Source organism: Ochlerotatus camptorhynchus, unplaced genomic scaffold (assembly GCF_037179485.1).
Source record: "Ochlerotatus camptorhynchus isolate MF236.1 unplaced genomic scaffold, CSIRO-AGI_Acam_v1.1 ptg000074l, whole genome shotgun sequence".
NCBI lineage: Eukaryota > Metazoa > Arthropoda > Insecta > Diptera > Culicidae > Ochlerotatus > Ochlerotatus camptorhynchus.
The window spans coordinates 1-20,438 of record NW_027040564.1 but is presented as its reverse complement, the minus strand read 5'-3'; positions in this window follow the sequence as shown (position 1 = coordinate 20,438).

Sequence of the window (20,438 nt, the reverse complement as noted above, 5' to 3'; positions counted from 1 at the left end):
TCTATTCAGAGGAGATTTTTCACTTTGCTCTTCGTTGGCTACCCTGGAGAGACCCTGTAAACCTCCTTAATTATGAAAGTCGATGTAAATTGTTGAGCCTACAACTTCTCAGTGTTCACCCTGATGTCGCTAAGGCTGTCTTCATTGCTGTTCTCCTGTGTTTGGATATTGACTGTAGTTGCAACAGATTAACATTAACATAAGACGAGTAAATTTGTGAACCCACTCTTTCTTTACTTCTCGCACAAACTACGCACGTGGAAATGGTAAATTTAGTAACTGTTTATGGTGTTCATTTATGTGGAATTGATAAGGTTATACTATTACATATGTTGACATTGGAATGTTGAGATATAATTAAAATTATAATTAATGGCTACTTAACAGATCGAAGGTCTTTCGTTCCAGAAGGTGGCAGCGTAGAAGAACAATGGACGGTTATCAAGAATGTCTTGTTACTAGAGGGTTAGACGAACCCTCCTACAATGCCCTCGATCCCTGGTCTAGCCACGGGGACCATTGAAGGTGGGCTCTAAAGGCCTCTTTTAATTGTTTCCGAAAAGTCGAGCTTGAGGCCCTTTTGTGCTCAGGGTCGGCTTTTATGCGTCGGTACCCCTGGCCTAACCTCTGCGGACGGAGGCCACGGGGGCTATGGGTCTATTCGGGTACCTGCGATCACAATGGACCTTTGGCTGGTCGACGTTGGGGCTTGGTTTAGCACCTCGCACGGGACTTTTATTCCTGGTCAGCTGCCTCAGCTAACGGTAACGGAACAGCTTCAACCGGAATACAAGGGGTCATGGTTCGACTCAAATCAAAGTAGTATAAATTGAGATAATAGTCACTTTCCCACTTCACTGAGTACAAATTGTGTAATGAAATTTTTTTGTAGTTTCGAGATGTTTCTCACTTGAGGTGTTACGTGAAAAAAAAACATTCCATCACTAATCGGACCACCAGTAGCCTCTCCCTTTCTGATGTACCATTTTTCATCGTAATCCTTTGTCTCCTCTCTGGCAATGCATTTAGCTCTGCAGCATCTTTTCCCAAGGGTATAGGTTTTCGTGAAGTGTAGTGTAACAAATTGTGTTCTAAGGTTATCAATTTGAATTTGTTGCTTGAGTGTGCATGCAATTAATGTAATCCTAGCTAAGCTATTATTAATGAATTCTTTAAAATAGTTGTATGTAATATTCAATATGCAAATAAATAAACAATAAACACTTAGAAACAATAAAAGCTTTTCAGTTGAACTACTTTTTGACTGACAAACAAGGGATATTATGTCCCAACGGTAACAGTCATTATAGAAACAAGCGAGAACGACTTGCTGCGCACCCAGAAGAAAGAGTGGATCACTGATGAAACCTGGCGGAAGATTAAGGAGCATAGAGAAGCAAAAGCCGCGATAGAGCGGGCGAAAACCAGAGAAGCCAAGAACGAAGCCCGTCAACGGTACTCGGCTGTAGAAAAGGAAGTCAAGCGCTCTTGCAGACGGGACAAGCGAGCGTAGGTGAACTCCCTGGCCGTCGAAGGGGAGAAAGCCACAAACACTGGCGCTATACACCTCCTCTACGATATCTCACGACGCATGAGTGGAGCAAGGATGAACCCGAGGATGCCAGTGAAGGACACGACTGAACAGTTGCTTACCGACCCCACTGATCAGCTGAAACGCTGGTTTGAGCACTTCGAACAACTTCTTCAAGTTTTGACGGCCAACCAGCCATCAACATCTCAGCATGATCCGCCTAGGATGCGGCGCATCACTCTCGTCAATTCCGAGGCCCCATTACTACAGGAGATTCAAACAGCTATCTGAATCATGAAATCCAACAAGGCTCCAGGGGACACCGCGAACTTTCCGGCCGACTGGATGCAGGGCGTCTTAGTGAGGGTCCCAAAGAAGGAGGATCTGACTGTGTGCGACAATTGGTGAGGCATCATGTTACTGTGTATTGTTCTCAAAGTTCTGTGCAAAGTTATCCTGAATCGGATACAGGAGAAGATCGACGCGATTCTCCGGCGGTAGCAGGCAGGATTCCGTGTCGAAAGATCTTGTAAGGACCATATTGTCACGCTCCGCATCATCCTGGAGCAGGTCCCTTTTTTTGGTATTCATTGACTACGAAAAAGCTTTCGACCGACTCAATAAGAATCAATACGAATCTGTGGGGCACCCTGAGACGCAAGGGAGTCCCGGATAAAATCGCCAACCTCATCGAAGCGCATTATCAAGCTTTCACGTGCAAAGTGCTGCATAACGGAGCCTTGTATAAGGATGTATACTATCACCGCTACTGTTCCTCATCGTAATCGACGAGATCATGGAAGGTGCCGTGTACCGAACCGTGGACTGCTTTGGCAGTCTATCACCATGGAGCATCTCAATGACTTCGATTTGGCTGACGCTCCTCTGCGTCGGTCTTACCATCAACATCAACAAGACCAAATCGTTGGATGTCAACACGGGCAACCCTTCCAACTTTACGGTAGCAGGGCAAACAGTGGAGAAGGTCGAAAGTTTCCAATATCTTGGCAGTCAAATAACGTTGGACGGCGGGACCAAGAGCGACATAGGTGCAATGATCACGAAGGCTAGGGTTACCTTTTCGAGTTTACGAAACGTATATAGATCAAACCAGATAAGTCAACGCACCAAAATCCTTCAACTCGAACGTGAAATCTGTGATGCTATACGCCAGCGAGACGTGGTGTGTATCAGCGGAGAATACTCAGAAGCTGCAGGTCTTCATCAACCGATGCCTGTGGTATATAATTCGTGCCTGGTGCCCTCACAACTGGATCTCGAATTCCGAGCTCCATCGTCGATGTCATCAGAAGCCGATAGCAACAGAAATTCGAGAGCGAAAGTGGAGGTGGGTCGGCCACACACTTCGACGGAGTGGAAACGAAATCTGCAAGCAAGCGCTGGATTGGAATCCGGCAGGACATCGGCAGGATCGAAAAAAATGTGCCAAATCGATTATATTTATAGATTTTGTTTTCGGTACATAGCAACTAATAAGTATTAGGGTATATGTCCCTAACCTTGGTCTAATATGACACCTTAAATTACATTTTATACCGTATCTTATGTAATAATAGAACTGCAGTCGATATTTCACTGTCAACATGTAAGCTTTGATATTCTTATTATTTGGATATTGATTAGGCATATCTGAAAATGGTTTAACCTCATAATTTTAACATGAAAACATTCCAGGTACTTGGATGTAATTTCGATCTACTGTACTCAAATCGGGTCTATAAATGGATGCAACTTCGTCCTATCCTCGATCTACAAAAGTTGGGCATGTGAAATCGCGCTTCTTTTTCACTCCTTATAATTCATACGTAAACACATTGTTGACGTCACTTTCACTTCTCGCGAAATAACTGATGTGGATGAAAGAGACAGTGTTTTTTTTATTAAGGACAGAGAAAGTCGACGAAGAGAATCGATCAATGATACCTAGGATCCGATGCATTGTTCAGCTTGATAGTTTTTCGAAGGGCTTGTACGGTAAATTAATGTAACTTATATTTGAATCACGTTCACTCAAATTAGCAAAACGTGGTTTACTCATATAATTAGTAAATTTTTACTCAAATATGAGTACATCCCACTCATATATGAGTAAATGTCACTATATGAATTACATTGACTCATATTTGATAAAAAAAAGTACTCATTCTACGAGTGACCTACGCTTTTGCGAGTTTGAGTAAACGGTACTCAAATATGAGTTGGTCTCATTTGCCGTGAAGTTTGTTTTGATGGGAGGATTGACTGCACGCTATTTCTAAACAACCCGAATTTGAGTAGGATCTTCTCATATCCTACACTACTCTAAATTGAACAAACAAATTTGGATCTGACAAGATGACAAATGAACAACTTCGTTCGGATTCAGGTCGATGTTTTCCATTCGTCATCTTGTTAGTCTAAACTTTGTTTACCTTATTTGGGGTACCCTACTTTTGACGAATATAAGTAGATCCTTCTCAAATATGGGTTGCTTAGAAATAGCGTGAGTACCGTATCGACGCCTCTTTTCACGCAAAGAAGATTTACTTTTTGCCTACGAGATTTTTCAGTGGAGTGAAAGGATAAAAAACGATCCGGTATGTTTCACGAAATTCGACATTTGTTTATGGCATTTTCTTATAGGAGTCAACAGCTGCAGATTCATCGTCAACGCGAATGGTTTCACTAATACCAAAACAAAGTTATCAAATAAAGTTCGTAGGCCATAATTAGGAACACGTCTCAAAATTATGTCCCTAAAGTTCGGTCCATAGTTATAAAGCGCTAAAAGCGTGAAATCTTCTAAATTTTGTAATGAGAATCAAACGTGTGATCTTGATTTATTAGGCTTATTATGATACAAAAAGGCAAGTCTATTCAACTCATGCAATTATCAGATTTTTTGAAGACCCCCGAAGCGTAGATTTTCGTTTGTGAAATAATACGACAAAATCATGGCGCCTAGAAATCGACAATTAAAATAATTTCACTAAACTTTTTATTTTAAAAAGAGCAATAAATGTTCAAAATTTGTCCCAAAAATAGGCAATTGATTTACGGATTAGAGTTTTGCAGCAGATGAAGTATTAGCTTTCCATAATTATTGTGTATTCTTGCTGAATTAATGAGTTATTTGCTTGATAGGCCGAAGTGAGGGGCTAGGCTGACATTACATCCCGTAGCCCTATATATATATTTTTTACGAACTGCATTTGCGGCTTATTACACGATGCAGACAATTGCAAAGTTCAATCTCCAAAATTGTAACCATCGAGATATTGCAGAAAAGCCGGTTCAAAGTCCTCGCAATGATCGACAATTTTTTTTTTTGTTTGCTCAATCTCTGCAATTCTCACATCCACGGCCGCACTTAAATTTTCGCTGCAACCGAGCATTTCCCCGCATGTAGCAACCATCATCAGAGTGGAGTCATAAAAATGAGCTATTAAGTCAAGTTTGGGTAGCGAACACGTCGTGTGTCGTCGTCATCGTCGTGAAGCACAAAAAAAATACTAAATGTGCACCATTTGAATGCCATATGTGAGTAGTACTCTGCTGCACAAAAATTCTCGTGTGTCTCGTGTCCGACAAGGGAATCCCGCTGCTGCGGCGGTTCCTCCCCAACTCCTTCAATCTGTGCCACATGCTCGGTGTTTCTGTTGTTCTTCCCTTCACGCCGCTTGATCGGCTGACATCCGATCCGACTCGTAAATCGTTGTTACTGCTGCAGTAAGGGAGATTAGTACAACAACGGCACGGTTCATTAGTGTTTGTCATCGGAGTAAAACTGAATGGCAGCAGCAGTTGTAGAATTATGTACCGTGTGATATCAAGCTGAGAGTATAATAAAGTATGTAAAACCGAAAGTCTGCCAGGGTCAGTGGGTTTTCGTGTCAATGTCTACCAGATTGGGCCGTCCCATACCGTCGTCGTCGTCGTCGTCGTCGGTGGCGTCCAGTAGGCTGAAAGGGTGGTACAACCTTTCGAGAGCCTTCTGAGGCATACACACCTTCGTCGGTGGGGAGACTCGTGTCGTAAATTGATGTGGATTTCTGATTGTAGCTATCGAGAGTTTCTCGGAATTTCAGTTGATTTGGGTCGATACTCAAAAATACGTTGCAATCACGTGATGAAATTCCAAGCAAATTTGAACAGTGAGTTCCATCCGCGTAAAGAATGCCATCCCCCACAAGAAAGAAATGAAGAATATCGCTTGAGGGAGAGATAGTCGCGCATCGTTGAAGTCTGTGAATGCTCTTTCTATGAACGCTGATGATGATGGGGGAGAAGTGCGCCACCGCGAGAATGCGCAACCAGATGAGAATAATGCGCGAGTAAAAGCACACACAAATACACACACACGCACGCCAGAAGACGCAGTAATAACTAAGATGAAGAAGAAAAAGAAGAAGGTGAAGTAAAACAAGCAAATGAAAAAAAAACGAAAATAAAATGATTGCCGTCCTTGGCCCACTAACATACTTATACCGCCACCGCGCTGTACCTCCGTCCCGACCTCTGCCTTACCATGTGGCAGCGACGGTGGAGCTGAGCTGAGTGCTGGCTGAGACGACTTGAGCTGCTCACAGCTAGGCCAGGCAAAGAATCGAGGTGGGTGGATGGGTGGATGGATGGATGGAGAAGAAGCCTGTTCGACCACTCTCGCTCTTTCTTGCATATTCATTCACACACCCCGTTCGCTTTTGGACATCTACCTATAGGTAGGTAGAGTTGAGTTGCGTGTGATGTGGTGGACAGCACACGCAAAAAGAACGAAAATGTTTGGAGATCTATGCTCTGAATTGAAATATGAATAAATACCTACTACGGGATGAATAACGAAGCTAATGCCGCGGGTAGGAGGATGTGGTTCTTGGAGATGAATGATGTCGGGGGCTGGATGGATTTTTTCTTATCTTTGAATGTTATACTATGGATTGACGTCATTACGCACTTTTTCTATTCCAACAACGAACTACAGCTGAAATTCAGAGCTATGTTGTTAACGATCAATTACAAGAAAATGTTAAACATATACCGTGATGCATCGAAATCCAGTCCCTTTAGTCGACATATGGGGAAGAGGGAGAAAACTCAAAACTGATATCATATTTGCTTACGTTACAAAAAAATATACTTCGAAACATTTGATTTCTTTAACAACAACAATCATTATATGGTATTCATTTAAAAACATTTCTATGTTTACTGTTAAAACTTTTTCTTAAAGAGTAATTCATAAAAGTATGTTGATTTGATGGTGCCTCCCTTAGATCAGTCGATAAAGACGCAGCCATAAAGCAAGGCAATGCTGACGGCGACTGGGTTCGATTCCCGGTCCGGTCTGGGCATTTTTCGGTTTGGCAAGTATTTCGTTTTCCCTGGGCATACAATCTACCGATCCATAAATGTTAGATGCCTAGAAAGCTCACAATTAGAACCAGATAACACTATGTTTGAGAGCCGGCGGAAAGTCCCAATAGGAACAAAATAATGCCAAACATAATAGCAAAATATCACTTTTGAATTATTTTTTTCTGGTGATTTTGAACAAGTATTTCCAATTAGAGAAACATATTTTCATGTTAGTAAACCTGTATTGCTTCGGTGGTTAAAGTGACTACAGACAAACCTCCATATCTCAATGTGCTGTTTTTAAATTTCTTTAAATGAATTTTAGATCTTGGTACAATCATTCGTCTCAACTTGTACATATTGCGATCCCTCCTGATGGGCACAAGAAAGCAAAGGTGAAATATTAGTGTAGCACAGAAAACTTTTGAGATGGATGCAATGTTATATGAGGGGCTCGGTGGCCTTAGAGCAACCGTTTTTGTTTAATCACTCGAACTTTATTTACTGTAATTTAGCGTACCGTTTGCCAAAATGAACCTTGCTGCATACCCAACCCTTTAATCTAACATCCCAGTGATTTTTCGCGGAAGTGCGCAGTAGTCCTCGGCTTCCAAACAAGCGAGTATCACACCAACCAAATCCTTTCTTGGCCGGCACCAGTTTTTACACATTAAGGATGATTGCTAGGCCCTAGCATTATCTGCTGGTACTCTGTGGAATTACAGCTGATCTAGAAATTACGGAGATGCATCCGTGGACGGTCCATCATGCTCATGTTCATGCTCTTGAATCTTGAAAAAGTAGGGCCCTCAAAAATATCAGCTATGAGTTGCCTAATCTTTGAAGGTCGTCCCACAACTGTTCGACTATGCGATGGATTCTCTTAAAAATCTTCTGAGAACTACTTTGGAAATTTCCGCTCAAAAATTGATTCCCTTCATCCTCTCCACACTCTTCAGGAAATTTTTCGCAAAACTACTTAATGTTTCTAATCTGAACTCAAACAATTACCTTCGATATATTCGACCTTTAGATAATAGTCTCTTATAGCATAGAGGTAACTCTAAGACTAGAAGGTTCCGAAACAACGTGCTCAACTTCGGTCCCAAGCTAATCGATTCACCCCTCTAAACATAGGAAAATCCACTAGCCCCTCATTTTATCTGTCAAACTTTCATAGCGAATCAAAACAAACATTCCGTAGTACTAGAATTTCGACAAGAATGGGCTACGTTAATCGTTTGCTTGGGACCAATAGGCTAGTCAAGTAGTGAGCCAATTTAAAATCGTTAGTTGCGTATTGATTGTTGCTTATAGTGCTTCCCAAAAACTCCCTTGGAAATTTTCTCTCGACTACCCCTTCCCGAGCATGAACCGATAGCTAACCGAAAACATATGAATATCTTAATTAAGTACGATACCTTATTTTGGTATGCTTGCGTTATAAAACCCTGTTTTTTTTTCCTTGATTTGTTTTCCGTCTCTTGTTTTCCGTGCTGAGCACCAATGCTACCGACGCCAGGGAGGCAGCTCCCACACCTAGACCCTACCTATCGACCCATCATCTCATGAACCGGTACCAACGGCTTTACTTCTCTTCCGATGGAAGGCGTGATCAGAGATGTTATGCCTCAGAACATCCCGGCGGCGCTGACTGGGATTGAACCCAGGCTTGCTGGGGTGAGATTCAATCACGCTTACCACTACACCACCGGCACCGCTAAAAAACCTTGTTTTGCCATTAGTCAATTATCAAAATATGCTGTAAAATATCCAATATATACTAAACTAACAGACCTTTTAAATATAAAACAAATTATGGTAAGGTATACCGGGGCAAGTTGAAATGCGCGGGGAAGCTGAAACGGAAGGTGTGTCTCTTAGTGGAAGTGAATAATCACTGAGATTATTTATAATCTAGTAGTACGGTAGTGCGGTAGTACACAATGCTTCTCAAAAGTAATTACAGTGAATGTTTACTTCCACTAAGAGATACATTTACCGTTTCAACTTAGCAGACCCGTTTCAACTTGCCCCGCTGTACCTTATTCTGGCATGAGAAAATCCGTTAATTTGTCCGTTAGGTGTTATAATATCTAAATATTCGTAGAACATTTTTGAGGCATTATTTTTAGTATTTTACCTACTGAGTCAGGCTTGTCAATACCATATTTAGGTTACCAGCTGTCTAAGCTGTCTTTTCATCGAAATACAAGGGCTCGTAGATTTGACTTAGGATTACGTGCTCAGTATCAATATTCGGCGACTGTGTTAGGGAAATCACTTTTTTGCCTTGTTTTCTAATGACCCAATAACGCATTTTGGTGCACAAAGCGCACGGAATTTTTGGTTTATTCAATAGATAATAAAACCGTTTAACTTTATAAGAGGAATTTCATGCTTAAATCAATTATATCAATTCGAGATTTTGTCCTTTTTTTCTGGCGCCCTGGAGAAAACCTTACCTTAATTCGACAAAACAGAAAGTTTAATTGACAAGGTCATGTGGTATTCTTTCATTGCGAGAATTTTCATGTTCCACTTCAATACTGTTACGCATTTGACCACAAACGTTTGGTGGTTTGATGGTGGTGTACTGCAGAACAATGGAAAACACCACGCGCCGAAAGCATTGCTGCTGATGACAACCGACACCATCACTAAGAGTGATGTCCGATTACTACTCGATTAATCGAGCTAATCGATTAATCGAGCTAATCGATTATCTGCTAATCAAATAATTGGCTTCGATAAATGCACGATTATTTATATTTTCATTGGAAGTAGGATTTGAGTTTTTTTTAGTGTATATAAACTTTGACTATTTTCTTTGTATTACTACATACGTGAAGTTAACGATTCACATATTTGAAGATACTAAGCGTCAAATAATAAGGCTGTTATTAAGTGGTCATATTTAAAAAGACTGGAACCCGCAAAAATTGGTCGACAAAAAAATCGTTTCTTTCAGTCCAAATTTATATCACAAAAATCTTCAATTTTTTTTTGAAGTTCAATTCATATATTTAAAGTAGAAAAAACTACAAGGAACAGCCCTATGGGGTTGTACGCAATGGTGACATAGGACTACGTGGTCTTGTATAATAAATGTTATTTGTTAACTGCAGCAGGAGCTTGTGTTTTGTGAAGGAATAGGAATTTGAGCGGTAGTATGACTTTAGTATGACTATGATTGCCCTGAAAAGAACCTTTTGATGTGAATTTTAGTTGGGACATGTTCAGAAATTTAACTCTTTTGAAAAATCTTGGTGGCCCTGAAAACGGCCGATGGTAGTACAGTCTTAAAGCCTTTGGAAGATGATGATGACGTGTAGGCAGCTGGATCAGCTAATCGGTCCGGACAATCCCATATTCTTTGACACTCGCAAGAGTTTCGGCCCGTCTGCTGCTGGGCAGGGGTTGAACTGGTGTATGCGACAGTTCGGAAGGCCACATAATATCAGTATCCGTCCACCCAGCTAAAGCTCCCCCCCTGTTTAATTTTTCTCGTTAAACTTCTTCTCTCAACGAGTTGGTAAATCTTAGCCTTTAGCAGAAAGACGTTTAACAGTTTTTTCGCCGAATTTACGATCCTGTTTCACGTCATGGTTCTTCTCTATATCTGTTCAGATAAAGTTGTACGAGTAGAAATAAGATGGGATGTCGGTTACGCGACTTGTTTCGTCTACTCATGAGTTCCTGATGCCAGTGTTGGGGAAGAAGCAATGCTTCATCGACATGTTTCGTCTAGAAACGATTCTCTGATGACTGTGCTGGGTAAGCAGCATATGCATGTACGTAATTGGTGGATTTGTTAGTTTTTTCAATGCTTTTGGACAATGCTTGACATTTTCCACTTTTTCAATAGTTTCTTGTTGAAAATCAACAGTGTTATCGATGCGTAGTAATATTTTTGATCCATTGGTGATAAAGTTATGGAAATTGGTCCAGGGGCAGCTGAGTTATTAAGGTTCAAAATCTTTCATAATTTCGTTACATGTTTTTTTGGTTTTCACAAAGTGTACCCCCCTATAGAAATCGCAGACGTAGTCCACGTCAAAATGTTCGTTTATTCTTTTGGTTTGCCAAATCCGAACTGCCGTGCCTTCCGCTTAACCCCTTTCATTAAATTTTGCACAGTGGTCTCATCGACCTTATTCGCCGCCGAACGCCAGTAAGGTTTTAACTGCTGCTCGTTTCCCATGGATTTATTAGTTTTTTTTTAAGATTCCGTTTGATCAAGGCCCAATACCGTTCGATAGGGCGGAGTTTTGGACTGTTGGGAGGGTTGTGGTCTTTAGGTACCACAACCACGTTGTTCGCATCGTACCACTCGATTGCCTTTTTTCCCATTGTGTCAGCTCACCAAGTCCAACCAGTACAGCACAGGTCAATTATGTTGCTTTAGGAATGGTAGCAGCCGCTTTTCCAGGCACTCCTGGACGTAGATATATTCCCGTAGTAATGAAAATGCCACTTTTTAGACCACACGTGCATATGGCCTGCCAGACGAGATATTTTTTCGGGAACTTCGATAGTTTGATGGTTTTGAAAATTTCAGCCACCTTCCTTTTTCCTGATACGGTATGAAACTCCTGTCCCGGAAGCTGCTTGAAATCCGCCTTCACATAAGTTTCGTCGTCCATGACGACACAGTCGAACTTTGTGAGCAGATTCGTATACAGCTTTCGGGACCACTGCTTTGCCGACGAGTTTTGTTTGTAATCTCGGTTCGCCACCTTCACTTTCTCAAACTTCGACAACCCGGCTCGTTTCTTGGCTCGCTGCACATTAGTATGGGAGACATTGAGCTTGCCAACGACGTCCCGGATGAGGAGGTTAGGATTTCGCTTATATTTCACCGCCACCTTCTTCGTCGTCGCTGCCACGTCCGGATTACGATTGCTGCCGCTTCCAGGCTTCCTCTAGGGCTTCCTGGCGGTCGACAGACGCTCCCCGAACACTTTTAAAACGTTTGTCACGGTCGATTTGGCCACATCCAGTAATTTTGTCAACTTGGCGTGTTAGAACGTCTGATTCTCTTGCTGCGCGAGCAAAATTTTGACAGGCTGCTCTTCTTGCTTTGATGTCCTTTTGAAAACTGGAGAGCAAACGGTGAAAATTCATTATAGCAGACATTGTATAAACTCAACTTCTAAATGCAGCATTTCAGTTTTTTTATTATGCATTTTTAACAGAAATACATCAATTTGAAGTTGACCAATTTTTGTGCGTTCCAGACTTTACAATAGATGAGGAGATGAAGATATAGAGTTGATAATTCCGTTAGAGTATACCAGCGTGAAAATTGTATATAGAGAGTAGAAAGCGAGCAAAGACAATGACAATATCGTATAAAAATGACCACTTTAAGTCAATTGACGCTTAGCATCTTTAACTATGTATGTAGAGCAGCGTTGCCAGATATACCGATTTATCGGTATTTATACCGATGTCCGAACTAGATACCGATAAACAGATAAGGTTCCTCAGAATACCGATTTTTGAGATTTTATACAGATTTATACCGATTTTTTTAAATAATCAAATTTATTATTGCTTGCCTGCGCAACTCGGAAATTTCAGAAAAGTCCAGCGAACTCTAGTGAACTTAAGGAAACATCATAAATATTTTGAAAACTTCACAAGTCCAAAGAACTTCAGGGAAATTTTATGTTTTTCAGGAACTTTAGTGAAGCTCAGAGAACATCAGGACAGATCAATTTATTTCAATGAAATTGCTGAAATTATAAAGGAGTTCCGAGAAACTCAGGCAATTTCTGAAAACTTCAGCAATGTCCTGAGGAGCTCATGCAAATTTAGAAAACGTAAGGAAAGTTACATGAACATTAGAACATTTTTTGGGAAGTTCTATGCTTTTTAATGCCAGAGTCGATAACTTTTAAAAATTAAAAAATCGGGAAGATCAGAGAACTTCAATGCTGATGTTACAAAAAATATAAAAAAATTGTGAAAGTACTTAAAAGATTTCGTAATCTTCAAGAAAGTCCACAGACCTTCAAAGATGATAAGAGATATTCCGGTAGTCTCATTATAATCAGGGAAATTCCGAGCGCTTCGAGGATGACCAGCGAACTCCAAAACAGTCCCTTATTTCAGGAAAATTACAAGAACTTTTAAGGAATTTCTAGCAATTATGCAATATTCCTAAGTGCATTTCAGGAATGTTCCGAAAACTTCAAGGAAATTGCGGAGTATTCAGGGATGTTTTATGAATTATGTCCTTGTTTCTTTCAACTGTTGCTTCCGACTTTCTTCAGATGTTTCTTCCAATCTACCGTAGGAAGTTTCTGCCAGCGTCTCCAGGAAGTTTCTTTCGTATTCTCCAGGAATTTCAATTGATTCTCCCAGAAATTTATTTCGTCTTCTTTTAGAAGTTTGACCATAAGCCAAAGGTTTTTTTGTTCGGCTTCTATTGGAAGGTTTTTCCGAGCTTCTTCTGGCTTTCCCTGGAAATGGCTACTTCTGGAAATTTACGTCAGATTTTCGAAACTTTTCTGACTTCCTTTGGACGTGACATCTGATTTTCTTCCCGATAGTTCATTTAAATTTTCGCCAAAAGTTTCTCAATTCGTGTCTTAGAAGCTTCCCGGATGTTTTTCCAACTTTTCTTAGAACTTTCTCGAACTTCATCCAGGAGAGCTTCTTTCGTCTTGACCTGGATTTTTTTTCAGCTTCGTTTAGAAGCTAATTCAAACATTCCCCGGAGTTTTCTTCCGGAATTTTCCGATCATAGTTCACAATCTAAAATTTTGCTTTGATTAACGGCTTTCTCAGTCTTAAAACACTGCAGCGACTACGATGTAATCTGCCCAACATTTTGGCCATGGGTTGTGGCCTTTTTCAAGGGAAAATATTGTTTGTCGTTATTGTCAATAGTTTAGTCGTTGTTGTTGCTAATTTTCCATATTTTGGTTCATTTGATGATATTAAATTGAAAAAAACTACTTAACCACAATTTTGAGCACCACTTGAAGACTACGATAATTTCAAAAATTAAATAAAAAAAAGAGTGTTTTAAGACTGAGAAAACCATTACATAACGTAATTCCCCACAAGTCCCAGTTGTCACCATCGTTCAAATTTTCGCTTTCAAAACGGCAAAAATGTGAAATTAATGAAATAGTAAATACCGATTAATACCGATTATTAATACCTTCGATACCGATAAGCTTTAAATCAATCTGGCAACGCTGATGTAGAGCTTGCCACAAAGCCAACAGAGCATCGATTAAACTATGTTTAATCCCAACTTGAAGTTCAGAACGTCTATTCTCTAAAGCAGGTCAGACAATAACTAAGTTGAGAAACCGTTTGTCTGGCCCTCATCTCAACATGATACTATTTCTGGATATACTTTTGAAGAAGTTGTTTGTTCCAAGTAGTGTTTTTTTTTCTTCAAGCAATGAGATTGCAGGCCAAAGTCAAAATCAATTCGGTTTAATGAAGCAAGTTGCCTTTTATCTCAGTATTAATCGAATAAGAACGTTAATAAGAACGTTAATAAGAATTAAAGAGTAAAAGTGTATTTTATTGAATTGTTATTGGGGAAATGGATGTAATGTCAGCCTAAATGCCCCTAATTTGGGGCCGTACATAAATTCAGCAATCGTCTAAACTTTCAATAGCGACCAAAAGTATCGATTAGTGCCGTCCCAATGACGCGTTCATCTAGATAAAATTGATAAATAACAGATTTTTTGCGATGGACCCAATCTTAGATCCATAGGCCAACATTAGAGAGAGCCATTTTCCCTATCTCGAAACAATAATTTACAGATGATCCAAGGATGAAAAATCAACATCTGGTTAAAACACTTTCTTAAAGACGTTGGTTTTCTTTATTATTAGAGAGTATTAAAATTAATCGATTATTTCGATTAATCGATTATTACTTGTCGATTAATCGATGTCGACTGTTATCATTAAAAAATGTAATCGATTGGTAAATAATCGATTACTTGGGAAAATCGGACATCACTAATTCACTCTCCACACACGGTGATTGAATAAGCACCGTTCGGCGAGACCGGATGGAATTCGATTTTGAAATCTGTGTTGGGGAAAGTGGTTTTTGCAGGCAATCGGTGATAATTTCGATCACCATTACAACAGTTAGACATTTGTGTAGTTATCATTAGATTTGTAGAAAAATGTCCAATCGATTGGCTTGTTTACAATTAAAATCCATACGCTATTGACAAAGTTATAGGTGGTCAAAACCTGACCACTTTTCGTAAAGCGGTCGATTTCGGTTTTTTTGAAATTGCACCCCCAATATGTTGCCGAAAGACGTAATCCTCCGTCAATAGTTTTGTTAAATGTAGTAGACCGGATTCGTACCTTGAGCGTTCAGATTATTAAGTCCATGATATGCACCCACGTCTATCCACGGTAGGGAAATCCAATAGGCTAAAGGCGTATAAAAACCATCTGATGTAGTACGATAATCTTTCATAAGTCGTGCTTATGGAAGTGTCTTATGAAATCAAAATTGCCCCGGTACATAAGTCATGCCCTATGAAATTCTTAAGTTTATTTATTTCGGAACCGAATGTCTGTGTGTTTGATGGGAGTCAGATTTAGTGTGGATAAATTGCTGTCTTCGGGAAAGGTGTTCAAGTGACTGAAGTCTTCCAGATTGCTGGTAAATTAGTTGAAAATTTTATTACAACGTGATGGCATGTGCATGTTATTTACTATCATATGCTATATCTCGTGATCCTGACCATCTGGGAGCTATATCCGGAGCACTTTGAGATTTGTTCGTAATTACTTTTGTAAACAAATAAGTCAATCGGCAGTTTCTGGTGAATAAAAGCTCAATCTTGCAAGCAAACTATACCAAATGATAGAGCAATCATTCCTCTACCAGCTTAGATTCGCCAGAAATCGAAGATTGACGTGTTTGTTTACAAAAGTAATTACGCCCTAATCTCGCAGTTCTCCGGATATGTCTTCGGGAAAGTTATTCAGAAGACTCAGGTTTTTCTGATGGCGAGCAAATAACTTTTAAATTATGTCACTACGTAGCACTATTATGTATTTAACCTTCCTGTACAGTGTACCAACATGATAAAGGGTGTTAGTTTGCGTGAAGTTTCGACAAATCGACGTTTGAAACTATGTTTTCAAAAGCAGATACGTCCTTTTGAAAAATCATACATTAAAAAAAACACCTGCCGGGCGACAAAGTGTTAACTTAGGATGCCACGAATGTATAATATGAATATCTGAAATTAGAGTACATTTTGGAAATGTGATCTACTGAAATCCATGGCCTCAATTGTAATCAATTAACTCAAATACAAATGCGTGCTTAAACTTTACCGCCATCCGACTAAACACATACACACACACATAGCATCGTACTCACTAGCAAACGTCAGCATTTCGTCTGAACAGCGCGCGTGAGCTAGCTTCAGCACTTGTGCGTACAAATCATTATGATGATGTTACATTTCAAAAGAAAGTGAAAACGGTGTCACTGCCAACAGGTTAGTGGGCCAGCACAAACGGTGAGTTTTTCTATAGTCATTTACGGTTTGGCGGTGACTGGGGGTGGTGCTGCAGGTTTAGTCAGTAACGATTACGTCGTCGTCTTCGTCAACGTCAACCTGCGTCAACCTTTCCCAACCTACGCGGGTTTAGGGTACAGTGGAAATATGTAGTTATGGCTTGGAATGATGCCGGCGGAAGTGGCGGGCGATTGGTGGGTGGATTTTTGGTCGATCCAACATGGAAAGATGCTACCTAGTACCTAATAATAAGCATACTGATATACCTACGGTGTGGTGCGTCCATTAACATACGATTGTCAAATGACTGGTAATAGAGATACGACTCTCACTTTCGACTGGTGGTTTCCCTCGAGCAGGAAATAGGTAGGTACTCAAAGGCGGGCAGTCAAGGGGAAGAGAATCGTTTGCTCCTCGTAAGTCCACACCATATAGGAACGCGGCGATTGTTTTATGGGTGACCCGAAAATATTAACGACTTGTGTGCCGAAAAGCTGGGGCCGCATTTTAATGGATCGCTTTTCACTTTCTGTATCACTTGACGAATCGTTATATAATTTGACGAACTCATAAATGTATTTATGTCAAAGTGTATGCTCCGCCAGCAGTGTGAGCACGCGTGTCGGGCGGGAGACGCGACATAAAGCTGAACAAACAATCGATAAATGGTACAATTCAGGTGAACGGGAAATTAAGTGTCCGAGTTGTTACGTTCGCTGGGTTGCGATAGTGATTCGAATTTTAATTTGCTTATTAATTTGGGTAAAGTTTTGTTCCATTGGTGGCACCAGGTGATCAAGATTATGTCAAGATTATCACATTCTGAAATCTGGAACCTACGGCATTTGATTGGAGCCAAAAATGAGGTGCGTTTTCGACGGTAATTCAAGATTCCATCGTCGGACAAGCCCTCTCTGTAACCATATGCCATAGAATAGATACCACACAGCTGCGTCGTGAGACTTGACCTAGCTTCCACATTCGTGTGTAATTTACGCACTGCAATCACCGTCCCATAAATACACACCTACTTTTGATGGTTGCAGGCAGCCAGCCAGTCGATTCGGTGGGAAGAATAAGACGTAAAAAATTGGAACAGGCTCTAAAAGACGACGATGACGACGGCGACAAAAGTTGTCACGATCGAGAAAATGGACGAAAATTGAATTGGACACTCCTACCCGAAGAAGTGCGGTATCGGCGGAACAGCGAGACTTGATTGTAGATATTTTTCTATTGCGAGTTTCACACTTTCGCTTTAGCTCGAAAGTTGCGATCGTTTGCTATTGTAGATTCAGTTATTGGTGCAAATTTAGAAACAAAAACTCATTGATTACTGACATGAAATTAATATCAACATTTTGATTATCAAATCCTGTCTGATGGACTTGATTTAGGACTACGCTGTGAAATTGCATAAAGGTATAATTGTTAATAAAAACGAGCAAAACAAAAATTACTGTCTATTTTGGGGTCACTTTCATGTCAAAGAAAGCATTGAAAGAAACAAGATTTGGTACTTCTTGATTTTGTGATAACTCATACGTTTCAAACATGGTTTTTGTTTCTGTTAATTTAGGCTGGCACAAATTAATATTTTTATTTTTATTACTCGATTGAAATATGTCAAGGAGGGAGAATATATAAATAAAAAAGAAAAAAATATATTGAAACATGAAATTTAAAGGTAGACCAAAACGTATTTCAACCAACATAAATTATTCCTTGGCGTGGGATCTTCTAGAATATTTCTCAACCGTGGATTGTGGCTTCGAATAATTATAAGGGCTGCTGCAATTAAATGAATGCTGAATTAAAGGCATTGCTGAAAGGCTGCTGAATTAAAAAAATATCATGAAAAAACAAAATGACACCAATTAAGGGAAAACAGACGTCTATAAGAGGCTTCATATCTCGAGCAGGAGATAATAACGTATGAATACCAAATCCAGGTATGGAAATAGAATAACTGGCAACCTTAACATGGTATTGATGAGCATGGCATAAGAGGTAAAATGCCAACAATAATACATAAACAATGTTCTACGAATATCGAACTAATACATAATTTAGTTATTATAAAAACTGACGGATAACAAACGCTTTTTTTGATGTCAAAATACCGAAATTTTTTATTGGCATTGGTACTCAGTGCGGAAAACAAGATCTATTGAAAGCAAATCAAGGAAAAAATCCCTCTTTAATTTTTTAAGCCAAATTTCCGAAGGAAGGCGTGATCAGAGATGTTATACTTCAGAACATCCCGGTGGCGCCAACAGGGAAATAATGGACACTTAAATCGATCAAATCTTGACACAAACTTTCTAAAATCAAACAAATTTCTTCAAAAAGTCTAACTTCAGTTTAAGATTGAATGCTGCTACTCAATTTTCATAATCTATTATAAAAATAGGTCTTATACACAAACACATGCCAAGCAAAGTGGCGTCATTCATTTGGCTTTTAATCGAACCCACCAAAATCACCGTCCAAGTTGAAATCGAAAATGTCACCAGCCATGTGCCTTCGTGCCGTCTGGTGGCAGGTCTTTCCAAAATATTACATAAAACCCGTCCAGCACCAAAATCACCCATCACCAACACTAACAGAGACGCCACATCGCATCCAGCGCACGATGATCGACGACCAGACAGTCGAATCGATCCACTCGCTAGACTGTATGGGACTTATGGCCAACATAGAGGACTATCCATCTCATACCTATATCAGTATCGAATGACTCTCGGATCACACGCTTGCCGAATTAAAAGAGAGGTTTCACTTTCATTTCGGCCCGGACACAATCGATTGTGTGACTTGCCATCCAGCGACCTCGCTCTGTGCAAAAGCTTGCGCTTGGGCTTGCTGCAAACAAAGACGGGAAAAGTGAAACTTTTCCAGGGGAGGAGAAGGGTAGATGTGAGTGCGAGTGTGAGTGTGTGTGGTTTCATTTTCGGTGGAACCGAAAACTTTTAAACAGTAAAATAAACACACGTTGAGCCTCCATGCCTTTTTTCCGTTGCTGTCGCTTGCTTCGGCGATCGTGATCGGTGGCATGTCGTTGCGTCGTCGTTTTGGGGTCGGACTACTGTCGTGGACTGGTGCGGTATGTGACGACGTGATCACCGATGATGACACATTTTTGGCAGCGTTTTGGGGCTGGTTGGTATGATCTTCTTGTAGCAGCATGACGAAATCTGGAACCCAGCTTAGTCAAGTGTTTCGTCAGTTTGAGCAATACTATATTGATAAGCGATTGATCATGAAAAACAGCCAACACTTGTTGAGTGGAGTAAGAAAACACACGCTCTTTGGATTGTTAGCATAGGCGCTAAGATAGAGGGGGACATTGCACGTTTGACGACCCAATCGTTTTCGATTGGGGTAAAGTATCTTTATGTCAGCCTATCTGTAGAAGCTACTTTACAAATGTTAAATATAAATTCAACCGTCAATTCAAACTCAATTTTTAAACATTTTCACGAATCTATGACAAAAAATCGAAAGGACTAAAGGTTGACACGACGGAAGGTCGAAACCCTAGTAGCACGCTTTCACATATCGGTTGTAGAAACTTCTTCACGATTTGTTTTAGTTTATAAACAAGTTGCTGCAACTTTTCTTAAAGGAAGTGTGCTACTCGGGAAGACAAAAGGTAGAAATACAAAAGATCGATACACAAAAGGTCAATAGACCAAAGATCTATGGACATTTTTTGAACATTTTCACGAATCTATGACAAAAAGTTGCCAGGACAGAAGGTCGAAAGGACAGAAGGTTGAAAGACAAAAGGTGGAAAGACAAAACATCTATAGACAAAAGTTTGATAGACCAAGATCGAAGGAAAAAAGGTCGATAGCCAAAAAGTCTATATACGACAAAAGGTAGACAGTCAAAAGGTCTGTAGACAAATGATCGATTGACAAAAGGTTGATAGCCAAAAGGTCGATACACAAAAGGTCGAAAGACAAAAGGCCGTTAGACAAAAGATCGATAGACAAAATGTCGTTAGA